Source organism: Pleurodeles waltl, chromosome 3_2, assembly GCF_031143425.1.
Source record: "Pleurodeles waltl isolate 20211129_DDA chromosome 3_2, aPleWal1.hap1.20221129, whole genome shotgun sequence".
NCBI classification, from domain to species: Eukaryota; Metazoa; Chordata; class Amphibia; order Caudata; family Salamandridae; genus Pleurodeles; species Pleurodeles waltl.
The window spans coordinates 186718517-186736478 of NC_090441.1; positions in this window are offsets into that span (position 1 = coordinate 186718517).

The window sequence follows — 17962 nt, forward strand, 5'->3', positions numbered from 1 at the left end:
AATATCTGAGACACACAATCTTGGGGGAAGAATCAGGCCCAAAGAAAATTTGTTAAAAGCCATTAGGTCAGTACCAGTTCCCAAGGAAAGGATAAAGATAAATTGCAATCCTTTATGGGTCTTATTGAATATTATTCAAAGTTTGTCAATAAGTTTGCAGAGAAGACAGAGAGTTTGAGGATGCTCTTGTACAAAGGTTGCGCGTTCAAATTGGAGGAGGTTCAACAGAAAGCATTTGAGGTGGAGAGGGAGGACATATGTAAAGCAGCTATTTTAGCACCATTTGATACCCACCAGAAGACCATTGTAACAGTTGATGCCAGTGCACATAGATTGGGAGCTGTACTATCCCAATTACGAGGTAAAAATGAGGTGAAAGTGGCATTCGCCACAAACTCTTTAACAGAAAGCGAGCAAAATTATTCAGTGATAAAGCGCGAGGCATTGGCCACTGCATTGGTCTGTTGGCCATTTCAGAACGTTTCTCTGGGGAATTGTTTTTCCACTTACGCACTGATCACAGACCACTGGTCAAAGTTTTAAGTCCAGAGGGGGGTAGCAGGAGATCAGCTAGGCTAGCAAGACTAGCATCTAGTCTATCATTTCAAGATAGAACATATTCCTGGCTGGAAAAATACTCAAGCAGATTGTCTTTCAATGTTATCCTTAGATTGGAAAGAAATGGACAGTATGGATGTTTTGACAAAGGAACAGTTTCGTGATTAAGTGACGTAGAAGAATGCGCTGAAGAGACGTTTACAGCAAAGGAATGGAAGGAATATAAGGAGGATGATTTGGTCCTTAAAGATGTCGCAAGTATGATAGTTGGGGGTAGAAAGAAGAACAGTGCTGTTGGTCCATCTTTAGGACCATATGTTAAGTTTGCAGATGAACTAACATTGGTAGATGAGTGCATGGTCATGAGAAATGAGAAATTTGTGCCACCTGAAGGTCTGAAGAAAAGAATAGTTAAGTCTAGACTATGAGGGCCATTTGGGAGAGACTATGACCAAGAAAAGAGTCAGAGAAAATTTCTGGTGGCAGAGTATGGATGAGATGATAACTTGTTGGGTGGAAGATTGTAAGGTCTGCAAAGAAAGTGAGAAAAGGTTGAAGACAGGAGTTCAAGCTGCGGACAGTCACAATGAGGACCCAGGCACACCACAGACCACAGTTTGTTTGAATTTTATTGGCCCCATGCAAGGCCTTAAAAATAGTTTGAAAAATGCAGTTTTCATGGTTGATGTTTACTCCAGATGGGTGGTAATCAAGTTTTTGCCTGAAGTGACCACTAGGAGTACCACTGAGATACTTGATGAAACATTACAAGAAGAAGGACTCCCTCAACTGTTAATAACAGACAATTGTACGCAGCTCACTTCGCATGAGATGAAGAGGTTTTTGGAGATTTGTGGTATCAAACATCATTGTACAACTCTGTACAAGCTTCAAACTAATAGAATGGTGGAAAGGGTCAACCGGTTAGTGAAGGGAACCATACTTATGGTCACCAAATGTGGTAGAGATGTGAAGATGGTGGTGAATGAAATGGTGTGGGCACAACGCACTACAGCCAACAAAGTTACAGGTGTGTCCCCGTTTAACAAAATGAGGGGTAGGAAACCTGGCACTAAACTGACCACAGCATGGATCATGAACAATATGCTTAAAGTGCGTGAAACGGCAGTAATGAGTGACATTAAAAGAGACATGGAAGAAGGTGACTGGGTGAAAATAAAGCATGGGAGAGTGACAGGATGAGTATCCAAATTTTGGGGGCCGCTCAAGGTAAAGAGAGTGTGTGATGAATATGTGGAGTTGGAGAATGAAAATTAATGGAACAAAATTAAAGTGGCACTATTCCAAAGAGGGGGGAGTGGTTGCCGGGAATGAAGGATACACCAACGAGCGCCTGAAACACTTATATGATGGTGAACGACGAGGAATTTGAGTGGGGTCCGGGTGGGGATGAGTGTAGAGAGGTTGAGAAAGCAGGAGGAGATGCAGTGGGGAGAGAAAGTTTGCGTGACATGCCACACCTTAGAAGGGAAAGAGAAGTATAAGTTCATAGGAATCGTAGACCTCCTCATAACTTAAATGATTACATACAGGATGTTTAAGTGAATTGTCCTCCCCGTTTCCTTTGAGGGAGATGTGTTTTGTTAGAGTTGCGTTTGTGCTATTTTAGATTAGAAAGGGGGGAGATGTGTAATATGTAATGACAAGTGTATTGTAATGTGTTGTACCTTTAATGAGTAGAATGTTCATAATGCATTTCACGAGAAATAGAAGCTTTAGTGCCGGTGGTTTTGCCCGAGTCAGGTGATCGTGTGGCTGGTGAAGGGGAGGATCACGTTTGCCCGGTACAGAATAAGTATAAACGCATTTTCAACTTTTGCCGTTTGCCGAGGTCATTACTTCAAAGGGATGAGCTGATGCACAACGAATGTTTCACGGAAGGAGACTGGGTCCTCGTCAAATAGGGTCAAAACAAGAAAACAGACGACTGATATTCCAGCAAACTCCTGTAAGTAACGGACAGAAAAGGAGCCCTGGCAACTGCCGCAGCAGACGACAGGAAGGTGACTTGCAACTTATCTAATTTCAAAAGTTATGTCCCAGGGAAGGTGGTACCAGAAGAACAAGAAGAAAGCAAGGCTTCAGATGAAATAATGACAGTATCAGCCCTCGCTCGGACGTGACCACCTCCAGAGATGTCTCACTGGGAGGGCCAGGAAGAATTCACCAGAATTGCTCATTGAATAAATTAGGACACTGGCTGGGAGGACCACAGGCCCATAGGGAATGAGAGATTCTCATTAAAGTGGGGGGAGATATAGGATCGCAGCACGCAAAGGGTCAGGGAGAGGCACCAGGACCCTGCTGGATTGACCAGTGACCATATGCTCACTCTTTGGGAGTGAACTGAGAGAGGCGAGGGGTGGACCTAGAGGAGGAGGAATGCGCTACAGTGGAAGCAGTGGAGAGGGGACGGACCTGCTGCTTAAATGCACCAAAAAATAAAGAAACAAGTTCACCCACCAGTGCCCGGCGTCCATTTTCTGGTCCAATAATACGAATAAGAATAAATAATACAGTCTATAATAATGCAGATATTAATAATAATATATATCTTTTTTATGATTTGCTGTGAGTAACATGGCACCGGAAGACTTTTAGACAGGGAAGCCTCACGCTGTGTCACTTAAAACCCAGAACTGTACAAAAATAAGAATAAAGAGCAACACAATACTACTGACAACGCCTAGAAAACGTGCAATCTCAATTATATCAATAAAGCCAACGAAAATACTCATATTATTAGTAATACACGTAAATGATGCTAAGAATGATAAGAGAACGCTACATAATGACGACGTAATACGGGGCACGAGGGAAGCTGCACCAGAGGGTTCCCTGATCCCCGGGAGTGCGCATGCGCACACCAGGCCCTCAGTGCTGCCGACAGGGGGCAGCCTGCACCCTATGCAAACAGACCTGCGGACCCCGAGCGTGCCCAAACTAAAGCTATTTCGGATTTCTGCGGCCCCCGAAGCGGGGCAGGCGGACAGCAGCCCGTGCTTCTGTTGGCCGGGGCTCAATGGCAGCGAACTCCTCCTGAGTACTGAAAAAAACACTGTGTTTTTGGTTTTCATGAAGTCCGTGCCCAGCTCTAACCAGCATCCCCTGGGCAATGCGTAAAATGCAACGTACAAGTGGAACTCATGCATTTCTGTCGAGTGCTTAAACACAATTTGACCGGTTTCGATGCCAGCCCCAATTAAATAGAAGTAAACGATCTGTTGTGTCAAAGCTTTCATTTTTGTGGATCAGCCGAGGGATTTTGCAAACCCTGAAACAACAGGATCACTCATTGCATGCGATCCGGCGGGGTGTGGAAAGTTCCAGCTTTTATTGCAGACTTCCTTCAGAATGAATAGCTGCGGTTGGGGTTTGATGCCCCAAAAGGGCATCAGTGACTTAATGAGTGCAGGGCGGGGCTTCAGTCAGGAGCAGCACTGAGGCCAGACTTGCACCAGAAGAGGAGGTGGCCAACCGGCCCTTGTGAGTTTAACAAACTGTGTCATCTCCCTCTACTGGAACACAATGATGCGGACACTACGGGCCACATTTATGGCAAAGTGGCACGCGCAGCAGTGGCTGAGATGCACTGGTCACTGGGGGAGGGCAGGAATGCGCCATATGGAAGGCATGCAGCACACGTAGAAAGAAGAAGACACGAGGAGAAATAGAGAAATAAGTTCTCGGTGCATTCCCAGGTTTACAAGTTCTTGTAAATCTGGGAATGCTTCAATATCCATGGAATTTGCGTGGGAACACCCACGCAAAGCCTATGGAAAGCCTTCCCGGGGCAGAGTAAGGCAACGCAGCGATTTCAGCTGCATTGCCTTAATCCAGATTTATGAAGCCACTCAGGGTGATGCAAAGTGGCCACGTGTGGCTTCATGAACCGCACTTAAGGTTTGCGTCGTGCATGTACCATATGGTGTGGTGCAGATGCAACGCACACCAAGTCATTATTATGCCGCTAAATGTTGAAGAAGGAAAGGAGGAGAGACAAGGAGATACAAGAGCAAACCAACAGGATGGCACATGTAGCTCCCACCCAATCAATATCAGATGTGTGCAAAGTACTGCAAATCAAAATCCTTGTATACCCACACACACAAAGTTAGGGAGTGTGAGATACTCTTAGGAATACAGGAGAAATTCACTCTTAATGTAGGAGTAGTCAAACTAACTCACAGAAAATGTTTGTGCCTCAGTGTAATTTGCCTTTTCGATTCTTCTCTCAGTGGGGCAGCCTCAGTACCTCATTTGAAGTACTCCCCGGCACAAGGTCCATTCACTGCAAATCCCAGCCATCGCCCCACTGGCTCAGAGCCAGTAGCTGAAAAATAAAACAATATCATCATTTTATTTTTCAGCTGCTGGCTGAGCCAGCGAGTGCAGGAAGGGGTGGGGCCATGGGAGGGAGGAGGGGTAGTGGAGTGGAATGCGCTTATGTGCGCATGTCAGTTTGGCCGGTCATCTTAGGCTGGCCAAACAGACATGCACACTTAGTTTTCTCCAATCCAGCTCTCTTTGACGGCACAGACTCCCTGTGCCTGAGCGAGCGGTAGACCAGCCCACTCAGACCAATAACTGCACTGCTCTCATGCTTAGTAATAGCATGAGGGCAGCACGGGGATTGCACAGGGATTCTCTGAAGCTGTCCCATGTACTGCTGGGGCCAGGAAGCAGAGAAGCGTGAGGCGGCCGGGAGTACCAGGTAAGTGTTTTATCATCTTTTAATATTATTAAAACTCCCCGCACCCCCTCTCCCATGCCACACCATCCACCTGACCCACTACTTTTAAACTGTGTTGGCTGGCACTGGCAACACCCACACCACTTCCACCAGATGCAGACCAAGAGTTCATGGCGGGTGCTACACAGTGATCTCAGTGAGCTATGCAGTGTCAAACAGCTGCATGCAAAGTGCACAGTATAAGTTAGAATGTTATGTTTTTTTCCCATTCTTTCATGATCTTTCAGAAAAAGGGAGTTTGGATAGAAATACATTCGTATTAGTAAAGCCAATCCTAACCACCGTGGGACGTTTTAAATCCTGAGTTTGTGCTTCTCCAGACCAAACACTCCTAGAATACACTGCCCACTAGTATGGATGACTTGTGATTCCTACACCTCGTAATCCTCATTGTCTTTATGTGATATTTGCTATAGACTGATTTAGACACGTATTTGTCGTTGTCTCTGTATAATGTGTGTGTGATGTTAAGCGCTCGGAAACCCTATACTGTCTCTTTCTTTCCAACTCCATTTCTCACTCTCTCTGTCCTTCTCTTGCCTCTCTCTTTCATTGCCAGAGAATGTATTTGCTCTGCATTTGGGATGTGTCTGCAAAATGTATGTATTAAAAGGCTGTAATCGCAGAAAAATAAGGCAAGTGTCTCTGCAGTAGCTGCCAAGGAGAAGAGCTCGCGGACTCTAGGCGAAGAACCCATTCATAGCAACTGTGGGAACCTTCCATAGCAGGTCAAACTCTAAGAGGCAGGTGTTTGAATGAGACTATGGGATACAGAGAATCTGAGAGCGAGCATCCTTCACGTGCATCTAAAGGTGGAGGTGACTCCCCATCGTTCCTACATAGAGCCATTTTGAAGTGTCACATCGCGTGTGCTGAGAGGACTGCGGTCTTCGCTGTGTGGTAAGAGCACCTGGTTAACGCATTAATAAACAGTTACCTCGTTCATTTCTAGGACTTAATGCTGCCCGACCCCATTCGCGGAGCCACAGGATAAGCAGCAGTTAATGAGCTGCCGCTGAGGGGGCTGGGGTCATTTACCTCTGATGTCCTGTGGTCCGTCCTACTGTGGCTCAGCGAAGTGGGGCAAGTGCAACGCCTCCTGCACGCGACTCTCAGTGATCGTGATAAAGAGCAGCCACATACCTCTCAGGGAGGTTGGCACAGGGCTGGACTGGGGAACCAAAAACAGCCCTGACAAAAATGTTCAAACCAGTCCCGTTCACTTCATCCCCTCGCACGCTCTCTTTCCATCCATCCATTCATTCTCATATCTTTCACTTCTCCTTCTCTGGAGACTTTCTCTCTTCCATTCATCTCACCTTCTTCCTTTCTGTCTGTCTTCAGGTCTTCCTGTGCCCATGGCAATTAACTTTGGAGAGCTGGGGGAAGTGACACAGGCACAAGGAGCAGCTCTGGGCTTTCAAAACCGGCCTCCAAGGGCTCCAGCCCACAGGGGAATGAAAGGCCTCTCCGGCCCTGTTAGTGTGGGGAGTACAACAGTCTCAGCACGCAGGAGATACCAGACAGTGCAAGCACATGATTTTACAGGCCAGGGCTTATCTTTGTAAAAGAGACTTTAGTACAGAGTAAGACGCAATACTAAGCAATACACAAAAGAAGTGGAGAAGTGTGGCACAATGGTTAGAGCGGCAGACCCTGATGCAGAGATCTGGCCCGGGACCAGGGGTCAATTCCCGCCTCGGAGGGTCTTGGGCTCAATTCCCTTGGACCAGATGATTCTCGCCTCTGTGCCTAATCTAATTAATGGGTCCCACTCTGTAACTCTGGGCAATAGCTTGCTTAATCTCCACAACGGCCCTGACAGCACCTGGATGCCAGGCTTCACCCTGGGGTTGCCCAGGAGTGGGCGCCTCACAGGGAAAAGCCAGGAGGGGTTCCACAGCAGTATGCGTACAGCGCCTTGAGACCCTAACAGGTGGGTAGTGCGCTACACAAGTGCGAAGTTTACGTTTTTTACCCACAGTTCAGGTCAGGGAGGCTTCTCTCTGGCCTTACAGAGTAGGGGAAGATGTGGCAGCTATAGATGTGTCAAGCAGCAGCCCCTCTCACTGCGAGGAGAGACAGGCCTTGCAGCAGTGTCTGGAGGCAGTGACAGGTGTGAGGCTGCCTTCAGTCAGTGGCTTTCTTCCAGGCACACAGTGTCATCAGCAGATGGGCCAGCAGGTCTCAGCTGAGCATCCTTCTGTTTGGATTGGGTGACTACTCAATTCAGCAGTGTGGACTTCTGTGGGCTTAGGTGGAGATGTGGTCCACTTCTGATCACAAGTCCGGGGATGGCAGCTGAGCCACGCCAAGCTGCTTTAGTGCAGCAACAGTGGCTCGGTCCAATAAGGCACACTTCCAGTCAACACCTACAGCTGCATAGTCACTCAGACACACAGTGGCAAGTGCTTTGAGGGAGCTCCCCTTCTAGCAGCATAGTCTGCACGGGCACACATTGGGCAAGTGCCATAGGGCTAGCCACGGTACAGGGCTGTTCAAGCACCTTTGGGGCAAGTGGCTTGGCATACACATTTCTTTAGTGGAGGAAATAGCTCAGGCACATGTAGGGCAAGTGCCGTGGCTGTGACAGCAAAGTCAATCTGGGTGTACTTGGTGAGAGCCATGATTTAGCAAAAGTCTCTTGTTCAGTGATGCACACTCAGGACAAGTGCCACAGCTGCAACAGCAGAGTCGACCAGGCGATCCGTTTGGGCATACTTTACAGTGCCACAAATCCTCTACTTCGGTGATAGTGACTGGCTCTCAGGTTGGAGCACACCAGTCATTTCACAAGTCTGACGGACCCACTGCACCGGGGCCATCTGCTGTTGCCCACGCTAGTAATCCACTCCTCCTGGAGAGTTGGTTCTCTCCTTCCCTTGTCTTCCAGGCAGGACCATCTAAGTGTTTGAAGACAAGGAACAGCTCTCCTTTCAGATAAGAGTTCAGGTGATGTTGCGTCACAGGTGGGAAGCTGGTTGTCCGACAGACACCACTCCAGGTTGCGCAGTTGTCCCCTGGGTACTCTACAGAGCACCCCATCCTTAGTCACACAGAAGTGGAACAAGAAGTGGGTTCACATTTCCTTCTCTTATACAGGTACAGCAGACAGGGGATGTGTATTCCCTGTCTGCATTTTTAGAACCTATTTGGGTAGGTTTTACTTCCACCTGTCCGTCTCAGGATGTCTACTAGAATCAGCCTTTGCTAGAACAATGCCCTCACATCAGGGTGGTCTCCAGAACTGGAGCAACCACAACAGAGCCACAAAGAGGTGTGAGCATTCCGCGCCTGGCTATCAGAGCCCTTTTCTGAAGAATCATTCACACCCTGACAACAGGGACTGCAGCCCCACCATTCACTCCTACCATCCACAAAATATCAGTATTTAGGGAGACTAACCAACAGCCTTCTGCAGGATAGCAACCTCATTGAATTTCCAAGGGGAGTTTGTCTCCTCTTTCCCTGTAGTGAATCCTACTTTGTTTTAATGGGAAACAGGAGTTAGCTTAGCCTTTGGCTTGCAGACTCGTGCCCCCGTCACTTATTGACTTGTACCCTACTTAGTGTGCTCTGTTTTAGCGCATTTATGTAATTATATCTTTTAAGATGGCTGCCTTATTTCTAGTTAGGCCAATGTTTTAGTTTCACAACATCAGTGCCACCGCGCTAAGGCATCAATATCATGCGACAAAGATAAACAAACTGTAGGTGTTCACATTAGGTACTTTCCGTCTTCACGCCTTTTAGGGAATTGTTCATACAAATTACCGTCCCAAGCATGTCTTGTTATCTATTGTTTGGGAACAAACCCACATCAAGGGCTCGAGCAGACCTGTATAAATGCACCTCACTTAGATAGTCAAAGGGATTCTGATCAGATGCCATCGCTGGTATCGATGCTGCACGTCGCCTTGACGCTGACCCAGTCCTCGTGTCCCTACGAAGTCTGAGCTAGAGACCTCATTCCAAGGTAACAAGGGTTGGGGGCTCTCATTGGTGGATTAGGTTCAACACACCTAGCTCTCTTAGGTTAGAGATTAGGTACATGACATTAGGGGATTAGGACATAGTTCACTTTTGGTGAGGTGCTGCTTGTGAGCAGGGAGGATTGGGATGACAGTTGCGACTTGTTGTAGGATTGGCATAGTCGCCTACAAACATAAGTACTGTCATCCTTAAAACCATCAGTCTTGCCTAGAGCAAGAGTCAAACTACAACATCCCCACTTCAATGTTTAGGCCCCCCTCCCACATGGGCAGGGCAGGGGAAATTGCAGGCGTCCTATGCTCTACTTCACTCACACATGCACAATGTATGTAACATGAAGACTACAAACATCCATACATACACATGCGTTCAGTATAGCAATGCATTTGGGTTCACCTAGAGCAACAAAACTTTATTAAATAAGTCAGAACACTATCATTCCTGTGACATAGATAAAAATGCTTGGCCACGCTGGGATCACTAAAAACACAATATTCTGCCACCACCCGCTTGGCCACGCTGGGATCACTAAAAACATAATATTCTGCCACCACCGTGCTACATGCTTGAACCTGTGACTCGGACAATAGTCCTTTATTACTGTGGCAACATGATTGTTGCAACCCCTAGGTCCGGAACAAGTCCAGGACTGTACTCACACCAAGGGACAGGTCTAGGCCTTTTGTGCACATCCTAGATAACCATGGGTCTGGGACCAAACAGCCAAACCTTACAATCCAGATACTCACAGTTGGGCACTCAGAGCAGGGGACATAGCAGTACACCATGGAGTGTACATTCCTGTCCCAACAAAAGCCATGAAGGCTTTGGCTAAAAATAGTGAGTGCACTTTTCTGTTTAGGAAACAAGCTTCTCTCAGAAGTCAGTCAGTCAGTAAATAGCTTCCTTATGAAAATCTGGATTTACACAAACAATAAAGGCAAGTGTTACTGGTGCTGAGCCACTCACAAGAAATAGTTTGTCAAGATATGCATTCACTTACAAAGTACTCATCAGTTGGCAGCGCAACTTGGTCTCAGAGGACTTCCGAGAAAATGCTAAGCAGGGAATGCACTCACATAAAAATGCTCAGTAGTTATTAGCACATTCTAATATTCATGAGAGGAAACTGGCCAAGTGCTTATGTGTAGGAAATCCAGGAAAACCAGTGGGCTACTGGTCAGCCAATAACTTGGATCTCTGTGAGGCTATGCTTTTGTAAAACATCACATACTCCTGGAGACCATGCCATTTTAGGACATTCATAGCATTATGTTCCAAGGAATAGGATACCTGGGCCAAAAGTCATTCAGGGAAACACTACTCAAACAAGCCAGACAGATGAGATTGTTTTGCCTTCTAATAACGGGTTTCCACTCACTGTCCAGTCTGATTCTCTTGGGTCTGTTAATCACTATTACAGTTAGAACAGTTGGTTATTTCTCGATGGGGCCATTTTGGTGTCCTGTTCTTACACTATTTCTTTAAATTATTTGGTGTTATTTATCTTAAATTACTCCCAAAATTATTTTTGTTTTTTTCCCCAAAAGGGAACCCCAAAGTGACCCCTCTCTAAGTTTCTCCCTTACCACATGCCTCGCCTTACCTATGTCCATCACTTTCTCTAACCTTGACCCTATGCGTTACCCTCTTCCAGGGCCTATTCACACACAGCACTTTCTAGGATGTTTAGTAGCACAACAATAGTATTACTCCCATTCTAAAGAATGCTTGTTACTAATCTACACGTGGAAGTCCTCACATCCACTGTTATTGCTTTTTTTCTATGCAGAGATCCCCGCCCGGATTAAAGGGACATCAGTACACACACATACTGCCAAGTGATGGGACTTACATATAAATATTCACCCCGATCTATGCCCATATCCAGGTAGGTACCTGGGTGGGGCACAGAATGGAGGTCAGGGTGTACTGGTATGGGATCAACTAGTTAACTTTTTTTTTTTTTTGGAGTTGCTAGTTTGGTTGCTGCATTTATGTGGTTGGACAGACTCTCGCCAATAAAAAATGGTGGACTCTCATACCGTCCATGTATACCATCCTGAGACAACTGTGTTTAATTTACTCAATGTAATCAACGAACAAGCTAAGCTGTAGTGAAAAATAAATTGACATTTAATTTTCTATAACATTGGAACACTTGATTAACAACACTTAGATACAAGCTTTCACACAATACACTCACGCTTTAAAACATACATACTCAAAAACTTACTTTTGACACATAAATGATGTACACAAAAAATCTCAGTTCCACTATTTGGGATGCTGTTATTTCTTGAGGATTACTCTGGATGCAGGGTTCTCCGTCCTTCATGTGCAGGTTTCTCCTCCGCATGCAGAGGGTTTCTTCCCGGATGTGGAGAGCTCTGTAGTTGGGTGGAGATCTCCATCTGCTGCAACAAACATGAAATTACACAGGGAAAGATGAGGTCAGCCGTTTAGTGGTCATTTTGAGCTATTGTTTCACCATAACATCATCCTCCTCCACTCTCCTGCCCCTCCCTTCATTAAAATTCCCATTGATGAGAGACAAGGTGAGAGGTCCCTTCAATTCACTGATGAAGAATTGGAGAGTTTTCATGAGGGGGTCCTCCAAAGGTACCATCAGATTTATGGGTGCCCAAGACCGAGCTGATCAATGCACTGCAGGCCCAAATTTGGAAGCCCATGGGTGCACACTGCAGTGTAGGGGGTGTCCGCACCTGACTGGGGAATCTGTTGCCGAAAGTGCTAGATGGACATTCATCGCTGGGTCTGGATTAAGGGCCAGGGTATTCTGGGTTTGTCCTGACAGCCACACTCTCATCATCTCCCGTGATGCCACCATAGAGGAGGGTCCTGAGGGCAGCCCGCCCGACCCTCATGCTCAGCTGTAAGAGTTTGAGCAGGAGGCAATCCATAAGTGTTTTATTTGTATATTCGCTTAACAGCACATGATTTTAGAGAGTAGTGTTGAACAATGTGTTGAGTCTGACCCTTGCATGACTCATGTTGTATTTAACCTGTATTTATTTGTGTGGTATGAAAGGAATGAACTTTTACAAATGCTAACAGGCCTGCATTGTAGTTTTGGTTGGACATAATAAGCATTTTTTCTGCTTAATCAACCATTCTCTGCATGAAGTATTCTTTTATGTCATGGCCCAGGCAAACAGTATATGTAGTCTGTGTAATCCCTGGTTATCTAATTAAGAACACTACATGCAAAAGGAAATTACTTGTAGTGGTTTACCCCCCACTGCAAACTCAATAAAATTATTTTGGATTGAAAAACACAACACACAAAATTAAGATCCTTGACGTGACTTGGAGAAGCAATTAAGCTGATCTTGGAACTCAGAGTGTGGAAACTTGAGAGGCAATTTTAAACTTCTAGAATATCATCCAGATATTGGGAAGATAGTTATCTGATCTGCTCTTCTCTTTGCCAGAGCAGATGAATACCTGGTTACAAATCTTATCTCCTGTGTTATGAACAAGAACCCAAAACATTAAGACCTCTGAAAAGCAGCTATTGGAATCTTTGGGCCATTCTGTCACCAAACTAGAGCCATAGACTTTGTACCCTTCTTATTACACCCCAGTCCCTGATGCTAGTTACTTTCACACTATGTGGGGCCTACATCAACAATTTTCCTACATTTTATTGTTGCAATCCTGTATTCAGCTATTAAGAAACATGCTGCATTTCACTTCTAAAGCCTTTATGCCATTGCTAGACTACCACATGGTTGACAAGTCCTACATAGTTAGATTTCTACACTTTACTCCTACGTGCAACCATATTATGAGACTTGTATACGTAACTTCTACATTTTACTCCTACAGGTTATGATACTGGGAGATTCCCTGTATTTCACACATACCTGGTACTACATTATTGTTGAGATCTACATATGTAGACTTCCTTTACTTGTACCAACCTACATTTTACTACATCCGACTCCCTAAAGTTCACTCATATATCTTGCTACTACAAGTTATCATGCTATGAAATTCCCTATATTTTACTCTTACCGGAAAATATATTATGTTTGATATCTTTAGACTTCTATAACGTACTCTTACATTTAACTCCTACAATTATCAAACTTGGAAATTCTATGCATTTTATTCCTTTTGAAGCACCCACCTCTGATAAACTCATATCTGGTATCACATTATTGCTAGTGGGTCTAGTTAGAGTGCAACGTAAATAATTTTAAACTTCAATACTTTACTCCTACCTGCAATTAAAGTATACATTACCAGGTACTTTACTCCTGCTTGTTTTACATTTCTTTTTATTTTACTTTTCTACACTCTTAAATGTTGTACATTTACATCTACAAATAGTGCCAAACTCAGTTACGCAATAAAGAAATGCGTTCTCTGTTGTGAAGGTGTACTCAAATATCATTGTATAGCAGTGCACTTTGTATGTTTGGACTGCTTTAGAAATCATTAAATGTTTCAAGTGTTTAATACATCTAATCTGGTCTTTATTTAGTTCAGATCTCTGTATGTAACTAGTTGATGGTCGTGGCTTCATAATATGTTTGTAATGAAACTCATTTGGTTGTGATTAGCAAGACTGGAAAGGCGTGGTCCATTGATGAGTTGTCAATATTGGTATTAATCAAGCAGATCATTGTTGACAGAGGAAGACAAATTACTCTTATTACTTGTGGACTGGAAGTTTTAAAGTAAAGGATGCCTGTCTTTGTACTTTTGGTGTGTGACTAATGTGAATAAAGATGGGCCAGTGTTCGTTGCAGAGTATGCAAAGGCAGTGGTAACCTTTCGTCAAAGACAAAGAGATGTACTCATGTGGCAAAGTCCATTTAAATGCTGCAACAGCAGCAATAAAATAATAAGAAAAAAGAGCATTTTGATGTCACTCTGTAAGTCAGTCTGAGCCTCTGCCTCTTCTTCTTTTGATTGTTGATCCCTACAAGATAAGTAGCCTCCCTTTTACATACGTTTTTACAAACTCTTCTTCTCTCTCTTTAGTTTAGTTTATTTTTACTTATTATGGCTGCGATTCCCTTACAATTCCCTACTTATAGTCGGACATAGATTGCGAGTTTGCAAAATATGTACTGCTTCACCCCACCACATCAGTTTGCAACTCCCAGTGGTGGTCCCTCATATTCAAAAACTCCTCATTCCTAGATTTGAATGGTGAGCCTTGTTGTCACTGTGGTGGTCTTCACCACCCTGAATTCCACGATTAGTCTCCTAATGACCATGAGGACAATTTGCGGGACATTGGTTCCATAAGCCTCCGGATAAACCATTCAGGTTTGCACTAAAAGCAGAATGCCCCTGACGCAACCTGGGTGATCAGGTATTCTTTATCTCCGAGGTGGATCCTGACCTACGTCCGGATGCAGGGACTCCATCACAACGTGACAGATATCTCGTCTGCCGTATTACGATTTCATTATAGCCAATGGAATGTGTAATATGGCGGGCAGGAAATCCTTCATGTTTGTGACAGAGTAACTGTTGTAATTAATGCAATGACAACAATTAGATGAAGAACTTTATTCTCGAACTTCTCAAGTCACCACTGGTCCACTGCCTCCTTCACCAACATTCTATCACTCCCTCCCAGTCGTTCCATCTGTCCTTACATTCTAAGGTGGATCAGGAACATACCACTATTAACAATATACACTAATTCATTATGGAAACATATAATAACATTAAAGGTGCTTATTCTAAATGTGATAGAAGCACATACCAACATAGGAATATATGAATACCTGAATGTACATACATATTTACACAGAAAGGGGAATAAATTATGGTTGGGTACCAATTACTAATATGCTTTGCTTACAACATATCTCCCTTCCTTACGAGAGAAGATAAAGTCCTTGTGCCATACAAATTCTTGACTTGTGTTCCTCACTATTCGCTGCTTCTCCAGCTTCATCTTTCATTGTTAGATTGTCCTTGCAACCATTTTTAATCTCTTTATGATGCACAATATGGTCCATGCTCCAGCACCTACCATCCTCAAGTTTGACAACATTCTTATAAACTTTTTTAATCCTGAGTGGTTTTGAGAATTTACTACCCTCATTCAGCATACGATTAGGAAGCCTAACTTTTACCATCCGTCCTTCTTGCCACGATCTATCCTTGGTACTAAATTTGTCGTTGTACCAATTCCTGTATTTTTCTTGTTTCCTTTTTACACTCTCCGCAGACTCTCCTCTTTGTACACACACTTGATCCCCTCCTTTCAACCAGTTGGGATTGAGTTTGGTACCAGGGTGTCTTCCCTTCAAGAATTGGAAAGGCGATATGCCAGTAACTGCACTTGGCGTGGTGTGATAAGACCACAACATCTGTTTTAATTGTTCTTCACATGATACATTCAACATTCTTGCTCTTTGAATGCACTCCTTAAACATCCTATTCATGCGTACAACTAAGCCGTTCGCCTTAGGATTATATAAGGCAGTTCTGAAGTGGTAGATGCCCCAAGTTTTAAGGAATTCTCTCATAGCGTCAGAAGTAAATTGCACTCCATTGTCCGTCACCAATGTACTGGGAACTCCTTCTCTCATGAAAGTATCTATTAGGAAGTTGGTGACATCTGTTGTTGTTACTTGATTTACTATTTTAAACATCGTCCAATGTGACTGATAATCGATCAAAACAAGAATGTAATGGCCTTTATTACTTAAGTTGTTTATTGGACCCAAAATATCTAGTCCTAGTTTGTCCCATGGTTTTGATGGAACGCTCATAGGTGATAAGGGGGCTTTCCTTGTTACATTAATTTTGTCACTCATGGCACATACTGTAGAGTCTCTAACCAAATTTTCTACCAACCCGTCCATCTTGGGGAACCAATACACTGCTCGCAATTTGTTTTTTGTCAAACTTCGACCTAGATGACCTTCATGTGCTAACTCAGTTAATTTATGCCACAGTTTGCTAGGAGGTATAACCCTTTCTCCCCTCATAACCAATTCATCACAAATATGGAGTTCTAATCTGACATCCCAATATGCTTTTAACTCCTCCTCCACATCTCTTAACTTGCTAGGCCACCCATTGACAATTTTTCCTTTTAGTAAGTTCAGTACACTATCCTTCTTGGTCTCACTTATCCATTCCTCTTTAGTGAGGCTTGCTAATTCCACTTTTAATATAGGTTCTTGTGTTAGTGTTTCCTCCGTGCATACTTGTTTATCATTTCCATCTATATTACACTTCATGGATCTGGATAGATAGTCAGCAATGGCATTTTTGTTGCCTGGCACATATAGTACTTTAAAATTATAATTATCAAGACCCATCATCCATTTGGCTATTCGTGGAGTAGCTCGTTCTCTACCCTGAGTGGTAAAGACACTCACTAAGGGTTTATGGTCGGTTTTGATCGTGAATGGTAGGCCCCATAAAAAAAAATTGAAATGGTTTACTGCCCAGTAGCAAGCAAGAGTTTCTCTCTCAATGGTTGAATATCTTCCCTCTGCTTCATTTAAGGCTCTGGAAGCAAAGGCTATAATTCTGTCTTGACCATCAACTCTTTGAAACAATGTAGCTCCTAATCCTTGACTACTGGCATCTGTGGTCACCCAAGTTTTTAATTTGGAGTCAAAGTTACCCAAATGAGGAGATTGAATTATTGACTCCTTAATTTTGTCAAATGCTTGTTGGCACTCTATACCCCAACTAAAAGGTGCATCCTTTTTTAAGAGTTTTCTCATGGGGGCAGTATCTACGGCAAAGTTCTGTACGAACTTTGCCATGTATTCAGCTAGACCCAGAAAAGACTTGAGCTCTTGTTTGTTCATAGGAGGTAAAGCTTCTTTTACTGCTTTTACTAGGTCGTATTTGGGTTGTATTCCTTCTTTCGTAATTTTATGTCCAAGGTACTCTACTGATTCTACCCCAAAACAACATTTTTCCTTCTTTATTGTCATGCCAGCCTGGCTTAACACTTTGAGAACTTTCCTCAGAGTATCATCATGTTCTTTTTTCGTATCACCATAAATTAACATGTCATCTTGGAAACATAGGACATGTTCAATTTCCTTCAAGATACTTTGCATAATGCGCTGAAACACCGCAGCCGCAGATGCTAATCCAAATGGCATACGGCAATATCTAAAAGCACCAAATGGTGTAATAAAGGAAGTTAAAGATCGTGAAGAGGGATGCAATTCAATTAGATGATAGGCTGAGGAGAGATCTATGACGCTAAAAAACTGAGCTGGGCCCATGGTGCTTAGCATGTCGTTAATTCTTGGTAAAGGGAACCTTTCAACCCAAATGCATTCATTTAAATCCCTTAAGTCAACACATATGCGTATGCCAATACCACCCGATTTCCTGGCTACTACAATGGGGGCCAACCAGAGGGAGCTTACAATTGGTTCAATGACTCCTGATTGTTCTAATCTGCTTAATTCTTGCTTCAATGGTTCTCGCATGAGGAAGGGAATAGGTCTTACTTTGTGAGAAATCGGTTTTGCATCATCCTTAAGAATAATTTTATGCTGATAGTCAACTAAACAATCTAATTTGTTATTAAAGACTTCAGGGAAGTCCTTACATAAGGCATAATCTTTGCATGAATTTTCTATTGCAAGTACAGGTTCTTCC